The sequence below is a fragment of the Spodoptera frugiperda genome, chromosome 30, assembly GCF_023101765.2.
Source record: "Spodoptera frugiperda isolate SF20-4 chromosome 30, AGI-APGP_CSIRO_Sfru_2.0, whole genome shotgun sequence".
Taxonomy (NCBI): domain Eukaryota; kingdom Metazoa; phylum Arthropoda; class Insecta; order Lepidoptera; family Noctuidae; genus Spodoptera; species Spodoptera frugiperda.
The window spans coordinates 9,109,251-9,132,237 of NC_064241.1; the positions used below are offsets into that span (position 1 = coordinate 9,109,251).

Sequence of the window (22,987 nt, forward strand, 5' to 3'; positions counted from 1 at the left end):
TGAAAGCGTTTTATTCAAAACATTGAACTTATGGCCCTGTATATTACGAAGATGAGATATTACGACAAGTTTGGGTAGAAACAAACCTGTCCTATAATCGAAACTGTAACAACTCCTAAAAAATATCAGAAAACAAAATCTAAACGAGACCATTAGAGCCTTGGAACAATCTGAGCCACATTTATAAAACAAATGATGACAAATAGTTGGGAACATTTAAAACACAATATTATCGTTACCAATAGAAAGTATTGAACTATTCGAACACGAGCGCCAGAGAGACGCCCGTTCAGGCTGATGGCAGTATTGAGTGATGATAAATGAGTTTAGCAATGACATGACAGCCGAACCTGCGAGGGCGCCAGCAGCTTACCACGTGCCAACAAAAGAGTGTCGGAAAACGTGAAGGTTGCTTTAGTTTGTAGGTCGGAGGCTGGCCCTATAAATCATACTGTCAGAATATTTCGCTCTATAGAATGTTTTGATATCGTTGCTGCCACTGAAAGGTTTAAACGATCAAATTGCTGGATGTGGAAGAGTCGATTGTTCCGTGCCTATGTTGCGGTTGCGGTTCCGATGTTTTCGATACAACAAGGGTAAAAGTTTGAAATTATGTATATCTACTTAACTGGACAATAACGAATGTAGAACTCTGATAGTATAGTAGTACAGCCCTAGCCTATTAAGTACGCGAGACCCACTACGGACGTCGGGGATCGCGCGACTATCTCCGGCTACCGTAAGTGCAGGTCTACGGACGGCGAGCTACCAGACCCATGAGTGCAGCGCACCCAATGTTTTTTAACCTAGAACGTAACAGGTACATCGACCACATTTGATTATCCGAATATGAATTCTGAAAGTATTGCTGCCGCGCAACGGGTAGCGGGTTCGACCGTACGGATCAACTCTTTGTGTGAACCACAAATTGTTGTTTCTGGTCTGGGTGTCATGTGTATGTGAACTTGTATGTTTGTAGACGCACCCATGACACAGGAGAAAATCCTAGTGTGGGGCTACGTTTTATTAAAATAAAATAAATAAATAAAATAAAAAATTGAAACTCAACATTTTAAGCCAATTCCTAGTAACCTTTTAATTCTTCAAAACACAGCTTCTTCCTTTGTAATCTTTATGTACAACTTTGTGGTCAACACTAAATTCTAACTTCAACTTCACAACACATCAAGGATGACATCATATATTATGAGACCATGATTTGGTTAGACCACTTGTTAGGTACATTTTTGAGGCTTTGGAGATGGTGCAACATTGTGAATCAGTGAATCAATGACTTGACATATTCTTCGAACATGATACCTACAAACATATCTACATAAGTTGAACAAATAAAAGTTTGTAGTAATTTCCAAAGAATTTTAAAGATACAAACATTAATGGTATTACAGAGATGTGTATCGGTCGTGTCACGTTACAAAGCGTAATATTATTAATGTTCGCCTGTCCCCTCTGTGGACACTCCATGATGCACCTCACATTAGGTGTGTGGAAGTCGCGAATCATATTTCATATCGCTATGTACAGTCTGTGGCGAAAGTATGAGATTTTTGCACGAATTTTTAAGTTTGATATATTGAAAGTTATAGTGAAAAACGTAATATATGTTTCATGTGACAAATTGGAATGCTTGGATGATAATATTATCCCGTGATTCTGGAGCAGTCGTCATCATCATCATCAGCCGGGATACGTCCACTACTGAACAAAGGCCTCCCTTAGTTCTCCACGTAGAAGGACAAACCGCCACCTGGAGAAGTAATTCAACATAATTATTGACTAATTCAAACTTTTTCAAAGGGTTAGGAACAAGCGTAGTTCGCTTCGACTCAAAGTCAATGTCAAAGCATTTATTTCAATTAGTCCTAAATTAGGCACTTTTGAAATGTCAAATTGAATTGTCTGTCAGTGAAGCTAGGGCTCGTTCCAAAGTGTAGCTTTGAATGGAGAAATACGAGCAAGAAACTTCATCGTTACTCTTGTCTCTCAGATACTGATTATATAAATTGTAATGTACCTTTAATACATAAAAAATTAATTAAAAATATTGTTTCAATTGAAAACAATACCATCACTGCCTTTATCAAAAACTAGTTATTTTTTTGTTATTTATTATTCACTTCTTGTTTAATGTGAGCTACTTTTGAAGCTGATTGTACCTACCTGCGACACTGTTTTGACAGAAATGATAAGATTTCACTTTAGTTATGAGTAACTGCAAGGCTAATAATATTAAAGAATATTTATGACTGTAATCATACCGTTAGGTTAGAAGATAGGTATTTCTTTTATTCATTTTTATGACTACATAAAATTGATCTCAACATTGTTGATGACGATACCAAATGCAAGATCGAAAGTCCTGATGCCGAAGTCACCTGTACCCTTATTATGAGTTTGAGTACCCTTAGTATGAGTGTGATCGGCGTTCTGATTGGTCGGCTCGAATAAACCAACCAATTAGAGCGCCGAACGAGCTCTCGTTTCGATTACTTTAAACGTAAAGCAAAGTCGTACTAAGAGTACGGATTTAAAATCCAGTAACGAGATAATAAGTATAACGTAAGATAACATATTCTTCTGTCAAAACTATTCTCTTCTTTGACTACAGGGCAGGAAAAATGTAGTTTCCATGATCGAGTTTCTCCACAAGATATTAATTACTTTAGTAATTTTCTATAGCGGTAAACAAAAAAAAATCTGTATGTATAAGTATCTTTAAACATCATGATACACTAAGTAAAATAATCGGTCAAGAGGGCTTAATACTAGTTTGTTACGTTTAACAAGATCAAAACGACAGCGTTCGCCGCTCTGATTGGTGGGTCCATTCGCGCCGGCCAATCAGAGTGTCGAATGCGCTCTCGTTTCGTTTTCGTTCAACGTAAAGCAAACTAGTACTAAGGGTACTGACCAGACGTCTCAGGAACTTGTTATAATCTGTTCTGAATGCAGCTCACGGTCATTGAAACATCGCTAACTACTCTGATTGAACTTTTGTATACTAATTGAAGTATGAATGTGCAACTGCACCAGTAGGTCATTGTGATCGCAAGATGTAAGGACTGGTAGTAGAGTATGAAATTTTATTATAACGTTCGTGAGACAAACTAAATTAATGACGAGGAACTCAACTTGTTTCAAGGCATGCTAGAGGCTCATATTCATGAGCAGCATTTCACGACACACGACGGACTACGGGCTACGAGTAGCAGCGCGACAATCGCCGCATCGTGTCAAAATTAATATCGTCACGCCTTTTATCCCCGAATGGGTAGCCAAAGGTGTACATGGCAAGCAATGCCACCGTACAATGTACAACCACTTGTCACAATTTATGTTGTAAATCCCATATGATAGGGGGTGCGCCTATTGCCATGTACATTTCTAGACTCCGTGGTATGCGAGCCTTTGGACGCTTACCTTAACATGCCAGAAGCTTCCAAAGCTTTTAAAAAATCCTAAAATACCCATTTGAGTATAATTTTCCAAGCCACAGCAACGACTGAAGAAACAGACCCAAAATGAAAACCGCACAGCTAACGAAAGTATCAATAACAAAAACTGTCAAAGTAAAACGTTCTATACGAACAAATTCATTCGCAATAGACTGAGAAAATATTATCAAAGGAGAATACAATCGGGCGAGCTGTTCATCAATCATTGCTTCACACCGTTGGACTTTGCACGTAAGTAACACACAAAAGTATGTTTTTTATTGAACGCGGTACATTATGTTTAATGATCGAATCACCTTTATAGGACATACGAGATAATAGTGCTGGTGCTCGGTAAAAAATGTTGCTTAGTAAGACAATAGGTCTTGATATAGTCTCATTTTTTTTATAAATATACAAGCATATCGACTGATGTTTAGCAATTAGCGCTGCTTTATGGATTCGCAACACCAAATAAGTTACAAGTGCGTTGCCAACATTATAAGTGTGGGAGAGCTAGCTTGACCGGAGTGATACCACGGCCTCACAGAAAACCGACGTGAAACAACGCTTGCGTTGTATGAGTGAGGTTACCGGAGGCCCAATTACCCCCTTCCCAATCTTCCAAATCCCCGATTCCCTAATAAAATTTAAATTCGTAACACTCACACGCCTTCTAACGCCTCTGGTGTTTCGGGTGATACAAAGATGCATTGCGACTACTAAGCACAGGATTTGATTCAATATACTAGCGAGTGGACTGATTTTACTTGTAGATAAGTCAGAGACCTAACCAATTAATACATTTAATTAATTATCATTATCAAGTCACTAAAATTAATTACTTATTATGTTTTTATTCCATTTAAAACTCCATAATTATATAAGACTTAATTTAACCATCTTCGTTATTAAGCAAAAAATGTTTCAAATCATCCGAAAAAAAATTAAAGTCAAGTCCTTTAAAATAATACAATACACGAATCTTACAATCGCGACATCTTTTCAAAGTCCTTGGAAATTTTAAAGCACAATGCTGACTAAAGTTCTCCCCTAGTTTCACCCTAACGCCATCTAGTACAAAAAAATTAAACTAAAATGGCCTCGAAGTCGGACTATTAGTGTACAAGTTTTCCGTAGATGTCGCTTCGTCCATTCGTCGCTAGGGAAAATCTGATTAGAATCCGCATCCGTGAGTTTCTGTTTTAAAAAATCATATCTCGTTTCCCAGTGATAATTTAAAGTTTTCTGTTGCATATTCTTGTTGCCAATAGGCTAATGCTTATTGGCAAATGGAGGCAACTCTTAATATTAGATATTTCGCGAAGTGACTAAAACACGCATCCTGCACTGCGGATAAAAGGTAAGCGCTTTATCGATTTCTTTTGTTTTGTCACATCAGATACATATTTGTATGCATTTCTTCAAAAACAGTGTTTCTAAAAGTATAATTCCATGTTTAACTTTCCTAAAAGCATAAAATTCTAAAGAAAGAAATTATTGATTAAAAATATTACAAGCCACTTAATTGGAGGGTGGGTTGGTTGCTCTATTCGATACTAGATGGCGTTGTAGGCAGACTGCGACGGTAAAACAGTCCCCTCGTTCTGTCAAGCTCGGAGGGAGCTTTCATTCAAAAAGCTTTTGTAATAGAGCACAGACGAAAAATTTTGAATTGCTTTTTGAAACACTGTCTTTATGTTTTTTTATTATTTTGCCGTCTGATCCTGTGCCGAGTGTTTGCTGTAATTTGGTAAGTAATAGAAAATAAGTTATTTTTCCTTCTTTTCTTTTATTGGTAATGACAACTTGCAGATTTGAAACCAAATTGAAGAGTTTTTCATTGTGGATGCACATATGTGTGCATTGTTTCAGGCGGATGTCCTGAAAAAATAAACTGTCTGGGCTTAAGTCAACATCCTTTGTCTCCTTGCAAGAGACAGTAATCATATAAGTACTTTATGGAGTAGTAGTTGAAATCTGCAGTCTGCAAATATGCATAGGTCATTATTTTTATTATTGATATTTTAGGTACTTCTACATTTTTAACAGGTGGTGGGTGACTATGCAGTTTCCTTTGAGAGATTTATTTTTCAGGAGCTGATTTTTTTGACAATATTCTGAATTGATATGGGAGCAATATACTACTTATACATTATAACTTTTTTAACTTTGTATAAATTATCCTCATAATGAGATATGCAATTGCTTTTACCTTTTTCAATGGCGAGTTTATTTTATATTAAAACAATATAATCTAAAAAAAATAGGAAAAAAATTGTATTGGTGTTAGAAGTTTACACTTAAAATATTAAATATTATTGTCTGGGATTTTTATAAGACATAATGGGAACATGCCTATTTATTTTTATTTAAGAAACAGAAGAAGAACAAACGCCTATTAAGATTTTGGAATCATAAGAAAAAAACCTTTTTTTCTTCATATAGGTACTATAGATAGATTGTATCATGTCCCTAGTTGCTAAATCAGATGTTAAACAAGCAAATCCTGATATATATGTCCTAAACACCGCGACTTTGGACTTTTGGGCCTAATCCCCATGTTGCCTGCCAAGTGTGGGGATTAAGAAAAATCACTCCGAGTAATTAGTGTTCTATTTATTAGTGCATTTATTCTGTACTGATTAATGATAACGAATATAATATTGTAATAAGAGGGTGCAAGAATGTATTACTGCATCTTGTCCTAACTTCTTTGTTCTAAGTTAGGTACTTAGTACTGGCACTAACAGTCTTTGCAGCTACTTAACTATTTACATATATTATTATTCTTTCATTATAAATTTTACAAATAAGAAATATAAGAAAAACAATTAAATAAAAATATTTTATTGGTTATTTTTTTTAAATGTTAATTTTTTTGGACTTGGTTGAAGAGGTTAAATTAAAATCTGAACTCATAAAGGCTATCTATGAAACATTGACATTACAAAAAATAATAAAGTGGTATACTCGACACCCCTTTTCTGTAAAATCAGTATGATTCATCAGTAAATAAATAGATTGCCCGTTCCTATTTACTTATACATATATATGAACTGAATAATAATAATGTTTTTTACAATACCATTGTTTTTAATTCTACTTTTTTGTCACATAATTAATTAATTTCCAACACATCACACTTTATGTGTAAGTGACACAACAAATTTTAATCTCATTTGTCCTTCCTCTCTGAAGTCACTACCCATCTTTTAAACTAATCCTTTACATAAAACTGTTTTTTCTTCTAAACTGCAACCATTAGACCATAATCCAATAACTTAAAGCTCAATTTCCAAAACAAGCATTGTCTACCAAACTAGATCTTGTAACCGACCCTCCTAATCCTTCCTTGGAACGGTTACATTTTAAAATTCGAACAAAAACATTTTTATACCTGACTTCTATGAATGGTTATTTTTGTTCGTTCGGAAAAAAAGGAGCAATAAAATATGGCCGCCACAAAGGCACGTTTGCGCCTGCGCCGATCTCGGACTTGCGCATTTGTGTAACAGCCGTAGCTCGCTACTAAGTGTTCTCGAACGCAACTCGTTTGAAGTGCATTCGTGATAAGTCTTTGATTTACCATTGAATTTAGGTTACTAAAATTATAAATAAATACTATCATTAGGATTTATCTGAGATATTGATATAATAATTATATTTATATAGTGTAGCGTGTATATAGCATATTCTGGTACCTACATTATGAAAATTAGTAGACATGGGTTTTTTGCTAGCTTCTGTATTTTAGGCCTAATCTAATAAATACTTATGTTTATAAGGACCTATTAAAGCAAAAGTTTAATAGAAGAAGCCATTTTGTTCATTTTTGTCTATTAATTATTTTAGATTATGCAGAGCTTATGAATTTCAATCTAAGCTTAAAATGTTTAGTTATATAGGCTCCAAGAAAGAAAAATATACATGACTGTATTGTGTAGCATTCGTTGGTTAATTTTTCTACACACAGTAAAAAGTTTAAAAACTACTTTCTTCAAGAATAATTCAGTCGTTATTAAGTTTGTGTGCTAATTAAAAAGTAAAGTTCGTGTAAATATGTCAAGCGGCTCACGGTCGTAACATTTTGTTTTAAGAAAATTAAGTCATTCGCATTCTTTGATATAATTACGGAAAATACTTACACGAGAAATAACTAATCATTATGAAATACCTTAGTTTGAATTATTTTATTAATTCACAGGGGTTGTTATGTAAGGATTATTAACTATTCCTGAATCTCTAATAAAATGTAGACTTAGAAAAATACGTTTGACATATTTCATAAAAATGGTCAATGTGGACCATTTGTTCAGTTTACGCAGAAAGAGGATTAGTTTTGTCAGTAGTAAAATAGACAACGCTGCGTAGCATGTTTATTTATGTTCAATGAAAATTGAAACATTGCATTTTTAGTAACACCGACAACATTCTTTTAAATAAGTAAAAAAATATTTAGTATTTTGCAGATGTCTGTAATAATGAAAACATGTTATAAACATTAAATTCGATAAATAATATCCTAGTAGAAATAAAATCGTAGTTTAAAATGTCAGTTTTTCCATATTTTTAATTCCCACGCTTGTCGTCAACGGCGTGACTTCCATCAAATGTTTACGCGAGACAATGATAGGGGTATTTTATCAAATCCTGTTACCCAGTCTGGGTTGTGTTTTGTTAATATTTTATTTTTTAGTTAACTGTGTTTGTTCCTTTTACTAAAATGGTAATAAGTTTCGGAATGTGGAACGCATAAACAAATAATTTTGTATATAATGTTTAGACGCTATGTACATAAGTGCCTATAAATGTATTTCAGATTTACAGTAGTTAAAAAGCAAATTAACTTTAAGATAAGTTTATAAAAACTCTTTAAAAACAGTTCTCTTAGCAAAACATATTACTAGAACTATTTCTTCAAAATTCCTAAAAATTAAGATTTAAACTGAACATAAACGTTTTTGATCAGGCATTTGTAAAAATTTACAAAGAAACGTTACTAAAGTAGGTAAACCTTGAACATATTTTCCATATCAAAGCATCACTAAATGTGTAGTCATATCAAACAAGAGATCTAGCTAGTGCATGTAAATTTACTGACTCATGACCCCAAACTGAAATAGGTATAGATCTAGGTACAGACGAACAAAGAGACCGTGATATACGTACCTATATTTATCTTAATGTGGAACAACCGAATCGTTTTTTAAAAAGAATCAAAAACAGGCCAAACATAATTATGTATTTTTTATGTGATGGGTCGACATTTGGCTATTATGATAATATGAAATTAATTAAAACATGATCCAATGCATAACTTTAGCTGTCCGTCTACGGACCATAATTATATATACGGTACCTAAATTTTTTACAGCTTGCCTAAATTTTCTTTTGAACAAAACCTTAGTCTACGAACCATCGTATAAAATATACATTTTAATGTTTAGTCTAAATTGTCTTTTGAACAAAACCTTTTAACAAGACAACTGGTGCATCCGCAACAGAAACATTATTTCACAATGTGGCAATATTCATTAACATTCCAAAACTTGTAGGTTCATTGTCGGGCGTCACGGAACTTTAAAAAAAAAATCGATTTACGCAGAAATAATCATAATTTTTTTTATCTTACCTAAAGAAGTCAAAAAAAAAATATTGCTCAACTTAAATTGGTAATACGTTTATTTACCGTTTTACAAAGCCCTTTAAGTACCTAACTACCTCTTACAAAATACAGCCACAATCAGCTGCTAAACTATGAATAAATTTACTAACAGATGTTTCTATCATAATCGTGATCTCGTTTGCTCCTGAGATGGCAACAACTTTGAGAGTACCAACATTTAGAGGCATGACTCATCACATCAGACCTATAAAAATAAAGTAGTAGGTAACTATTAATATGACGTACTGATGTGCTGTTATTATATAACTTGGTAACATGTAATAGCCACTCAAAAATTGTTTGCGAAACGTGGTATATTCCACTGATCATGCGAAAAGATTCCTCAACTAAAGATATTATGCCCTACATTATACGGTAGAAGGTTTTTTAAACATTCATATACTATTATTTTCTAAAAAATATATTTGTAAAACGTCCTGATATTAAGAAGAAAAACCTAGTCTTTAATTTTTAGATAAAAAAAAAGTTAAGTATAGGTAGACGAAAAAGATGGAGTCTTTGAACGCATTCTTTTTTATTTGAAAGACTAAAAGTTTTGAAAAGAGAACACTCGATAATCTGTTGGGCACCGACACTCGGCGAAACACCGCCTGTCATCTATATTCGAGGGGAGCGGATTAAATTGAAATTCCTTTTTTAAATTCACCAATAAGGGGAGGGGTGACGTCGGATTGGCTGCGAGAGTCCGAGCAAAATAATCCTTCGCTTGAGTGACATGGGGTACTGCAGTATTTGCAACTTATAATTTTTGAGTTATTTCAACGTGTTTCGGGACAAAACATCTGCCATTTTAACGGTCAGAAGTTACTTTTATATATCCTATGTTTTAAGCTCAAAAATGTTTATTATTTGCTATTTAAATGTGTGCCATATTAAAAATTCTGTGCTATAAAACTTGCCTTTTACGTAGTTAATTCTATTACCACATTACAAAATTGACATAGTTTAGGCAAACATTTACAGAATGACGAATTTCAACGTCATTGCGAACCAACGTATAGCCAATTAGCGTTCGAAGTGAAAACGCGCATTGAATTCCAAGATTTGGTAATATTTTGTGTCGAATTTTTAATTGTTGTAATTCTGTATTAATAGAATACCAACGTCTAAATTAGAAAAAAAAAATATCCATCATTCTACATTTTAGAACAGCTCTGGAGCTAGACTAAGTACTGGTATTGCTACCTAGTTTTATTTTATGAATTTATCAATCTAAATAACTGACTATTTAGTGCGTTTTTCACGCAATACCCTTTATTAATACAAGCCCATAACCTGACTATTGTAACTATGCTAAAATATAACACTAAATCAATCAAATAATATTACAACCTAAACCTATTTAAATAAAGAAGATCAAGTCGTACCATACACCGTATACCTTGGGCAACAAATCGATTGTACTTAATACCAACATTACCTAATAACAATGACATAAACGCATAAAATCGCACGCACCACCGGTTACAAAGAGTTACATACAAAAATGTATTGAGTCATTCGCCCATGAACAACCATATGGCGTCTTGTTAGTTGGACATAGACACCGGACGGACGTGTCACGATGGATAAGCCCCGTTTAGAATGCAAATTCCGACACTGCGACAGTTTTGTCGCACGCACGTTGCCGACAAAAAACAATAATTAGTTTCTATATTCCAAATGTACTGTATATTAGCATAGAATGCATTTTAAGTTGAAAAATATTTTATTAATGTGTCATTGAGATGTCATGGAATGTGTCCATTGTTGAGACGTACCGACTCGGTCTCCTGAGAATGATTGTGCGCATATAAATGTTATAATAGCTAAAAATCATCTCTGGAGGGTCTTTAGTTTCTTTTCTTTATATCTACGCTGATTTGTTATACAAAGTATTCAATGTATCGTTTCAATGTTGAGATCTAAGTTTTATCTAATACCTTACGTTGTACTAGAGATCGCGACTTAATGTTTCCTTTCTGGTAATCTAGAAGAATCAAAGAAACCATCCCATTCTATATGAATAGATAAAAGAAATTGGAAAATCGGATTCTTAACTTAGCAATGATGCTCATAACATGATGCGTTGTTTAAGACATTTGTCGTATAGTAAACGCGCGTCCATTGTGTACCCGTCCTCCAAAACCGGCAGGCTTCGGTTACGTCACTAAACGCGTCCGACTCAACGTTAACGGTTTCACTGTCAATAGGTAAGCACGCATTTTACTTTTATTTGAACATCTTTGTACAAACTCACACACGTCTTAGTTGCGTAATTTGTCCGTCACGCCTAAAGTTTTTATTTTCCTTTTGTTTGACGACAAAGGTTAAAATAAATGATAAAACTTAGTTGAGATATTTTTTCTGCGGCTAATGGGCGTAAAATTGATAGAAGTATTGCGTAGGTTAATAATGGGTAATTAATAGGTATTATTAGATCTAGAGCCTGTTAACTCCGGTAGCGAGGGGTTGAGTAGACAAATCTGAGAGGAGTAAGGAGTAGGGCGGGGCAGCGGGAGGGGTGACACGGTAGGCTTGTGTCGCCGCTCACACTTTGCAACGCGCAGCTGCCCCACGCGCCACCCGCTTTCTACGGTAAGCGTAATTTTGAATTTTTATATACCAACCTCGCGATATCGCCGCTTGATTATTGAATTATTATTTCAACTGTAATGAATATCAATTACACGGTTGTTTGATTTAATTTCTTCGCGTGATCCGTTTGAATAAAATTCGAAGTTATTTTAAAATGGCCGCTAATTTATCGTTATTTTGTAGGATTTTGAAATTTATTTCATCGTTGAAAATTCTTGTAGTATTTCTAATGTTTTATTGTTACCATTATTTTTTATGTGTAATTATGCTAGGTTTAATAATTGGAGAAATATACCGTCCTTTCTTCATAAAACAAAAAATGAAATTACATTGACATTTAACCTTACCATGTAATGTCAAGTCATGACACAAAAGCAATTTTAGACCGTGCAGTATAAAATTCACCATTTTAAACTTATGGCTTATTTTTTAACATTTAACATCTAAGGGAATAATAATTAATAACATTCTTACGACTTCTATTCAATTCGTTTCGAATTGCCTACACGAAAAGCAATATTTTGCATTAACCTTTTTTTCTATTGTTTTCCATCAATCATCAAATCTTAAAAATTTCCGCTACAACCTTATAATACAAAAATTTTCCTTGTCAATATTGATACGACCAACAATTCGCTGTCTCAACGAGGCCTTCCCATCAATTATACTACCGTCATAAAAAAAGTCTTAAAGTCGCTACAAAATGTCGTGTCGAGGGTACACGAGGGTCTATCGAGCTGACTTCATATCTACGAGAACAGAAGACATTCAAATCGAGTGGGATTGGATTATTTTTATTGTATTATTTACGTTATCGGGGTAGGTAACCTGCGCGCGACGCCTGACGCTCGTCGATACTGAAGCTCGTTGTACGCATGTGCGGAATTACCCGTAGGTACACTGATAGTATTCTGATTTCTCGCTTTATGCATGCTAATGCGAGATATCAAAAAAGGTTTGACCTTTCTCGACTCCACCCATTTGTAAGACATTTGATTTTCATTGCCTATTTGTTCAATTTTTGTCGTTTCTACTTAACATTAATTGCTTATATACCTGATAATTTTTATGTAAAACTAGTACATAAAGAAGTTCTGCTATTCTAGACAAGAGGTAGTATTTTTTTCGGAAAATCCTAAATTCTTACCTAGGTTAATCTTATTTACTACAATATTTATTGAGTATGAGTTTATTGAGTATCTCTATAAAATTATGCAATTGCTTCACAATACAAAACAGAAGCAATACAAAACAGACAAAAACTTATTACCAGTCATCAAAAAGCATGAAAAAATTACACTCAAGCTTATGAAATAAATGAATTCATATTAAAATTATTATGCATAGGTACAGAAAAAAAACGAATACTTATTTTATATGCTTTTATGTAAATAATATTTAAACAAACTAGCAAATATTACTACATTTCCCGTCCTAATGAATTATTCTGCAAACACATAAAAACAAAACATGCAATAACTGGATCTTTTTCTTGCTATGTATTAAAAATATAAATAAACGGCGTATATTTTCATAGAACAGAATACTTTGAAATCTTATTATTACCTAATCCCAAATTACTTTGGAATAATTATATTAAAAAACAGCAATATTTCCGCTTAATTTTTTTTTTTAATTTTCTGTAACATTGAAATATATGTTCATGAATTATTCACATTAAATAAATTATCATTTATTATTATATCTATTCCGAAATTACTCAAGTGTGGAATGTAACATCGAAACAAAAACTTATTTAATACTGGTTAAAGTTAACATTAAATCATTAACCCATGATTTCAAAAGATTCCACTAGTACCTACCTAAGTTGTCACCAAAAGTTTAACTAAATTGATCATATTCGTAATACCTACGATGCCATAAAAATACAATGCAAAAGATTACGTATCTATATAGTAGTAGGAAGTTCAATACTATGTTCTCAATAGACAAACACGCGAATAAAAATTCAATCGTTCACACTTAGACCTACGTGACATGAATAGTCAAGTCTTACGACTAGATGTCATGGAAGTCTACATTGATACTTAGGTACATTTTGTCATACCGTATTCTTATTTACATAGAAATAAAGGTAGCAATAAAAGTTATGTCAGGTTTCAAATTCAATATCCCCTCAAGGATAGTCGTAACGTTAAAGGAGTATGCAATAAAAAAATGTACGGAATGAGTAAGCACCAATGCGCAATGAAAGATTCTGATACCTTCGTTGAAACTCGTTGTCAAGAAGTACTTTCTTTGTCAATACTCGTATATCATTTTTTACAAGTAACATCTGCGTTTTACCAGAAGTTTCGAAGTTTAAGGAAACTCGGTCCCCAACGGGAAAAGTCGCGTGAGTAACTTGTATAAGAATTAATGTATTTTTATTGCTAACGTAAGTTATTTTCATTGTCATTAAAAGTTCCTAAGTTCATAAACAAGCCTGTTAATAAATAATAATGTTCTCAAGGATTGCGTGTCTACGAGGATATTTTCTGTTTGACTTATCATGGCCAGGTTTTACAGTCACTAAATATTTTATTATAAAAAAATCGTCCGTTTATCGTTTGCTCCATGCAACTTTTACTTAGGGGTTGGTTTTAGGGCCACCAGAATTGCGTGATGAATTAAAAATCATTTTAAACTGTACTAAACCGCAGTAAATCATAAATTTAAAACTCATTAAAATGTTCTATGTAGGTACCTATTTTTTTCTAACATGATGACGAAATTCATATTATTCGCACTTAATGTACATTGTCCAATGTGATTGTGGGTATGATGAGATGTTTGTCATCTTCGATCTTTTCCCAAATACCTACATAAATAGGACCTTCCAATATATTTCTGGAACACATCCATATTATATACAAACACATTTCCATTCCATCTCAAAATCTCTTCAACATTCGCGCAAAATTCAATGTTGCCGGGTAATGCGATGTGGCTCCAAGTACCGGATCGATACAATCGGCACGCCTCGTTGTTCGGAAGTCATTCAAGTCAAAATATGTTTTTGTAGATAAAACAGACTGATGGTAGAAATAAACGCAAGTATTCGATGCTCTCAATATAATTGCTGATGACCAAATAATTATGTTGGCATCTGAATGTTTCTGTTTTGTTAGGAGATGAGGCTTTCGTATTTTAATAATGTTTTAGACGATTAATGAATAATGTTACAAGTAATTAAAAATCTTAGCTTTGGAATTGATGGAATACCTACATAAAGAAGTCTAAAAAGACTTTTTTAGGTACAAAAGTCATTCGAGTAATTTCTTCTATCTAATCTATTGAAGTTAGAAATTGAGACCGATTTCTGACAAGAGGCTCATCACATAATTTTGTGACTGTACTTTTGAAAAGTGTATAATTATATGCCTACTTTATCTTCTTATTTACTTATCCGTAACAACTTTATAAGAAAATATATAATGAACATACAAAACTTGATCTCGAAGGTTTACGAACCAAAAAATCCACCTGCGCCGTTAACGTTTAAAATTATAGCTATCTAAAATAGTATTTCACAGTGTGTCCTTATCTAAGTTAAATAAAGATTTATCAGCGACTACCAGGCTTCAGGTGACATACTATACAGCCTTAATCTCAGTTGATACGATATTATAATGTGAATGCAAACACAAACCACAGCAGCTTCCGTTGCTCTAATCTCTTATTATCTATGAAATTAAGTTTAACGTAAACCAGGTTAACATAATAATCGGTAATCTTATCTTCCTTTATGAACCATTTGATAACTAAAATTAAAGACGGTAATTTATAAGGTGTAATTTGGTTGCGTACTTTGGACCTAAGTACTATCCTTACAGTACATAAGGTTTCCATTCCAAATTATTTGCTACTGATGACTATAAAAGACAAATTTCGCCATATCTTTTATACATTAATACGATTTGGAATAGGTAAAAATCTCATATTTGAAATGACCAAAACCAAGCTATTTTGGGAAGTAGATATATAACCAAATATTTAAAGCCAAAACACTGTTGAAACACTCACAAAATCTAATATTAGCTGAAGCACTAACATCCCCTTGTATCCCTCTTGTCTGAATTTAAATTATCTATACTGTAGTGTAGGTACTTGAAATATACGGGAAACATGGTTCAATTCCGCATACGGCTTTAGACAGCGCTACTGCGCAGGTGCGCCGTCTAGGGGGCTGGAGCGAAACGTTCCAGGCAAGGGAACCTCCCCTTCTGTCGGTTGGCGGTTTACTCTTGCAACATGTACGAGTATATCCGTGCTTTATCTACTACTAGGAAATGCAACTCATTTATTCAAAGCAGATGTTTTAAAATACTAAAGAATCAAATTTCTATTGAAACCAAGCGTTTAATTAAACGCTAAACGATGATCGATAAAATACAACATACTGATACATTTTGATTGAAAATCGATATCAGAACTCGCTCTAACTAGTTGCAAAAACATGCATCGATATCTCAATATGTACTTAAATGAAACCAGTTTATAACGTGCGATTCTATTTATTATTGTACTAGAACAAATTACAGGTATCTAATATAGTTATTATTGGTTTTTGTCTTTTTAACGATACGTTGGCATGCCTTAAGGTGCTAGTTGAACGCGATTAATAAGGCGGCTGGTGCGATTGACATTATACTTGAATTTGCCAATTAGATCCCGTCACTTGTAATTAAGACGTATTAGTCCTTATAATACCAGAGATATGAACACCATCCATATAATTTTATGAACTTTGCTGTTCATGTAATGGGAGATAGCGTTGGAATTCTTAATAATGTTGAACTTTCCAACTAATTAAAGATTGCAATTAAAAACAGTTTTTACTCTTGTCGCAATAAAAACTATAATTCTTTAAACAGATGTATGCTTATTGTAGTTGTCAATTTAATTATTAACATCATTTTGTGTTACTAAAACCTACTTCTTAAAAACGATGACTTGCATTTGTTTTTTTTTTTAATTGTGATATTTCACAATGATATGTAATAAATACTTCATAGTGCCACCTCGTTTATAAAGATACTAAAAAACTATCCGTTCTTTTTTAAAGTTCAAATATTGTTCGGAATTTAAAATTAAACATATCATGTTTCTTACACAAAAATCTTGGCACGCAAAAACGTCATAAACGTTTATTTAACATCAAGAAATATTTTAAAATACTGCCATAAAAGTCAGTGCAAGTTACAAATTAAGACTTATTAATCAAAATACTTAAGACTTGATTGAAATATTTCATCTATAACTGCGTTTGAAAGCTGGAATGTATCAATAGTTGAGAGATCTTAATAAGAAGTTGCTGTACATTCCTTAAAGTTAATCGTAGGAGAATTATTTACAAAATAGGATTTTAAATAAATACTTGATATCATTTTTACAAAATAAGGGAATTAAGGAATGTACACAACTAATAAAATAAATATGTAGTTAGTCTTGACTTTAAATCTATTAGCTATATTAAAAAAATACGTAAGCCTACAAACATAGTAGTTGATTATTGCATAACTATCCTTAAAGTTTCTACAAGATATTTTATAATGAAGGTTAAATGAAATTTGATAAATGATTTCAGACTATATTTAGGTAACTTGACAAGTCGATCCAAGAAATATTTAAACGGAACCTCTAAAGGTTCTAGTGATCCTATAAGGAAAAGGCGTGAGCGTTGTATGTGTTCCTACATCACGGATAAAAATAAATATATTCCGATACATTGATGACCGTACTACAAATGCAATTCCAATAACATTAACTCGTATGTGTGACTCAAATACCAAATAACTCTCGACTTTATTTCACTAGTCTTAAAGAACACAATAGAAAATCGTTTCTATCAAAAAATGATGTAACTAATCGTGAATATGTTACTTAAAACAAACTCATAGTACTATTCGCCTAAAATAGAACAACAATGACAGACCGAATAAATAAAAAGCGGAAGACACATTTGGTCGGCGAACCCGTGTTTAGGAAAAATATGAAGTTTAATAAAACGGCAGGAAACCAACAATAAATCCCGAGTCAGTGACCCCGTGACTTGAATATGGCTAATTCTGTTATGCGAAACGTGTTTTGTTAGAACAAACATAGTCCACATGTTAAAATTATCATACTAGAAAAGAATTCCGGTTGTATAATTAAAATACCAAATGAGAAAAATTGGACTGACTCAAAAGGCTAATGAGATTTTTAATGACTCAAATAATGTAATTAAGTTTAACTCCACATTATTTTTATCTAAAATTGTAACAATAATAACGTCGGGACTAAACGTTTCTGTTCATTCCCGAGACGATGGACGACCTCGCAGCAATGTGGCAAAAATGTCGTTCAATTTATGCCCAAATTTTAGTCCCGACTGGTCCCTTTTTGTTACCATCTGCGCGTCTCGCCGACCCGAAAGTCCAGACAGCTCCACCCTAAAAACCGTTTAGATGAGATTCTTATCCGCTCACACTCCTGTCAAATCGCATAACGTTATCTCTTTCTAAAAGTTCGAACAGCCAGGACCTGTCGTCCGTCTCTTTTTTGCACGCGCACACAGATTGTTCTATCCTTTCTGGCTCGTAGTAATTCGTGTATTTCCGCTTCCCACACGAGCGGCCGCCATGTTTGGCGGGACTGTCAAGTCAACGCCAGTTTGGCGCGTATCAAGCAGGATGAACAAGGTCGGTTTCCATCGGTGGAAGCTTTTTGTAATTCCTGCAACATTGAATTACGCTGCAGCGCTTTCATCTTTTGACATAATATTTGTAATAAATATTAATGTTTTATGTGGAAATTATTTCAGATGGCGCCGAGAGCTGTCGCGGCTGTGGGAAACATCGCGTCTAAAAATGTAAGTACATAATATAATAACTGCTTTAATTACCCGCCTTGGATGGGTTTTGATAAAATTGTTTCGAGTAATGTTTAAGTTCGCAGACTTTCTGGCATCATGCCAAAGGACATGTTTAACCAGCTATACATTTTATGGGCAATTGTCTGCTTCCGTTATTAGATGTAGTGGAAACTGTGATGGTATTTTTGTGATTTAGTATATTGTTGTGTGGTCTATATTGCCATAATTCAGCAAGATATATCTTTCATTAAATAAAGAGAAATCACATTTATGATATCAATTTGATATACATATTTATTGTTGTATAACTTCAATCTTACAGATATTACTGAGTTACATCCCAATTGTTAGACTATTTTAAATATTTCGTTGCAAATAGTACAACTAATAGCAGCAGCATCAACAGCAGTAACAATGACGCAATATCGGTACCAATAAAACTGGTCCATGCCTTTGATGCTCTGCCTCAGGTACCTTAGACAAACAAAGATCTTCTTCTGTTAAATAAACTCATAAAGCCCATAAAAGGTGAAGGTGCTTAAACAATAGATCCAATGTGTTAGACTCTAAGAGATGTAACAAAGCATTCCCGTTAATTGTTTCGGCTCGAACAAACTTTCTGGGTCGGCATTTATTAGCACCATAACTACAATGTATTAGTCATTACCTCTGGTATTTTTAAACGCGATATTGATATATGGTCTTGTATTACGGAATATTTCATTTTTAGCACAAAATTTTTGGTCTAGCAAAATGGGATTTATATTGTTAATACTAGCTTTATAAATCTTATATAGATAAATAGCTTCTTCAGGGTCTGTGGCTTCAATTAATTTCATGCCATCGTTAAAACATCACACATCTCAATAGAATGAATTACTTGGATTAAATCAACTACTTCAATTGATCTTACTGCGTCTATTGAGATTGCTTAATTTAAATGCTGCGAAACGCTTTTGTCCGTCACCAAGCCTCAATACTATTGTAAATGATCTAACTGACTATTCATTGTCTTGTTTTAATCATATTCAACTGTAGATATGCTAATGGACAACCGATTGCCCACATGTATGTGTAGTATTATTAAATTCATATTTGTTACTGTACATATTTGACCGTAGTTCATGGCTGTTTCACTATTTAAATAAAATTTTGTACTCACACATCTATTTACCATATTTCTCAATCATTTCGTAAGGATTTTGTTTCCATGATAATTCTTATATAGAAGAAAAAGACGATAAAATGTAAAATTATTTCCACAACACTTCCACAAAAGTTTAAAGCTTATAATTTGATAAACGATCCGAAACCAATCAACATAACCTGTTAATAAGCAAATACGTAGATCAAATTCTAATTTACTCATTACCACCTTAAATTCGTGCCCTTCGATAGTTCGATGTACCTTGAAATTTTTTCACCGTTCGTGGTTGGCACATTCATATCATATCCGATGTAAACAGGCAACAATTATGCACGCTGGACTAACGAAAAGTGTAAATGGGCCAATTACCGCCGCCTATGTAGGCTGCCGTACAATTAGTGGCTTACTAATAGTTTTCATCACCAATAGTTTCAAGCGCTCCGTTGTACAGGAACACATCATACGGAGTTCGTCTCTCATTGCGCTAGCATCGTGTTTTGTTGTGTTTTTTCCTATCGTCGCTTAAGTTATTTATTCCGAAAAAACTTCTTCCATCAATAAAATTTTCATTCTTTTTTGGATTTTAGTGGTGAGTTTTAAATTTTCTAGTTTCATTATTTCAACGGTTCGGTTCATAAATTCAACAATGGAGTTAAGCGTTAGCTAGGTTAGATTTATTTGACAGAACTAGGTCACCAGTGCAGGCTTCTAGGGTTGAAATGTATTATACAGCTTCGCATTTAGAGCGCAAGAAATTTATGTTAACGACTACAAAATGTAGTTGAATCCGCTGTATAAATCTTCGCCTTTTTCATTTTATTTCGCAGACGTCCTTTCCAATTGTTCTCGGCAACATTTTTATTTCGTTTGTTTATTTAGAATTCTGCTTCTCATTTCTTACAATTTCGACTAAGGGCGTTTTTTTTTTCTAAATAATGTATTACTGGGCTCAAACTGTCTCATAATTTTCTTTTAGTAAAATTACCAATGTTCGCAAATGGAATTACAGATTTTGAGACTTTATATTATATTATAGTTCGTTGAATGTATAAATATTGTAGGAATTTATTACTCCATTCATTTTACCAACTTCTAGTTTATCATACTTGTTCCTAAGACCCTTGTTATAAGAACTCCTTTCAGTTTAATTTCTTTTCTGGTACTTTCCAATTTTACCAAATAAAAATATGTCCTCACAAAGGCGCTCTCTCATATTTTTTTGTTAGTAGTAGCTTTATGTAATACGATTCCAGAATACAAGAGAATAAAATGGAAATAACGCACATAAAAGAACTGAGAAAAGTTCGCTGCCTTCATAAATTATTCTTATGTTGAGAGCTATGAAAGAAAACAAGATTGTGTTTGTTCGGAGGAAAACGTGATTATTGGAAATGAAAATGTACAGTGAAATGAAATTACTAGCATTAGTTATTGTCTTATTGAACCGGTCCTTCGATTCGATTGAAGGACCAGACAATGTGTATCATATCGTCTCACATGTTATGTTCAATGACCTCATCTTGTAAACTGAATTGAATTCACGCTTAGCTATTTTTTTTCTGATAGACAATCACACAATGAGATTTGTATACTTACATGGAAATATACTCGCGGATTAAACCATCAATCTTAACCTTTCATATTTATCGGTAGGCGTTACATTATGTGGTAGCAATAATGAAATGCCTACACAGACAATAGACAAAATCAAACAGCCCAAGATTCGCTTAGCAACTAGTGGGCTGAGCGCTCAACAGATTTGTACAACAGCTGCTGGGCCTTACTACCAGGCTAGCTAGAGCTCTTCCAGCCTTTGAACCACCCTATATCATGCGGTCGTCGTAAATAGGATCCTAGGAAGGGGAGGCCAGTATATGTTGGCTGGTGCTCTAAAGTGGGGGGTCCGGGCCATTCATTCGAGGGCGGGGGCGGCGCTCATTGCTCGTGTCCGGAGCGCGCATGCGCGTCCCCTGACCCACTTGCCACCGCCGCGCCGCCGCCGGGCGGATGGCGACCTCGTTACGCCAAGGTTGGCGAATCAACCGACGAATTCGCGGCCCGCAGACGTAGTGACGCGCTGATTACTTAAAGTTCGATGAACAGTGATTAAATATAGAAATGATGTCGATGTCGACATTATCGACGTCCCGAATCGCGATTACGACCGGGTTTAGCTGAGCAATAAAATATTGCATAAAAGTTATAGGTAAGATCTGTTAAAACTAGTGCTAAGAAATGATCCTAATTTAAAAAATAAAAGTTGCCGTTATAACTGGAATACTAGTTCGTATATTCTCAAACCGGTTGCTATACAATATTCGTGATTTACAAAGAGATTATAAATACAAGTTTTTAGTCAGTAAATCAATATGATGCAACATTTGCGAAATGATGTTACGTGTGTGTTAAAAACAAATCTTTTACGTATTTATTAACAAGCATTGTCTAAAACGTGTCTCTGCTAACAAGTTCCTTCCTCTACGTAATAGAATATTTAGCGCTACTTTCCCCGCCTTGTCAACTTTTAACATTGTGTTAATGTGATCACCGAGCCATTATTCATCTGCGGACAGTATAAGGCTGTACAAACACTAATGTCCTTACCTGTCTCCTATGTTTACCTTATTCTTGTCTATAGATAAACAGCGCAATTACGATGATCGATTACGACACTTGGCTTCTGTTACACGCTTATTATGGGATCTGATTGTGTAGGTGAAGCCGCTACCATACGGTGATAATGTAATCGATAAAATCTATCGCGCGTTGACAACACTATTAACTTTGATAGATGTGTGTTTTGACGTTAAATTCAAAATGTATGGATCTTAAAATGATTTATACGTTTTTTAAAGTCATCTCTTATTGTGTGTTTCCAAGTATTTGAATGTTATTTTATTTTTATTTCAGGTGTTAAGATGGGTGGAGTTCGGCGCGGTTGGCGGCGTTTGCTTAAGAGGAGGATCGATCTCAATGGACACAGAGAAGTTTTCTTATAATTTTATTTCATAGAATAGCTCAGTACTAAAAGCATACAAAAAACTATAAAATACAGTTTAAAACTGTGTCTTTATAATTGGTATAGATTGATTTTCCTTAACATCTTCATTTATAATTTAACATAATACGTAAAATAACCAGAAACGAATAAAGTCATAAGTAATTTTGTTTCAACATTTGACATTAAAGAAACTAGAAAAATTTAACAATAAAATAAGTAGCTATTAGAATTTTGTTTGTAATAAGTAAATAAGCTGCTT

At 33.8% G+C, this 22,987-nt stretch overlaps 1 long non-coding RNA gene across 1 annotated transcript; it reads left to right on the forward strand.

The window, feature by feature from the left end:
- The first annotated feature begins 4,633 nt into the window (after positions 1–4,633).
- On the forward strand, positions 4,634–22,740 carry LOC126912818 (uncharacterized). Its single transcript, XR_007707464.1, has 3 exons — positions 4,634–5,208; positions 18,530–18,577; positions 22,638–22,740. It is a non-coding gene; the product is annotated as an uncharacterized LOC126912818 (long non-coding RNA).
- Positions 22,741–22,987: the final 247 nt, after the last annotated feature.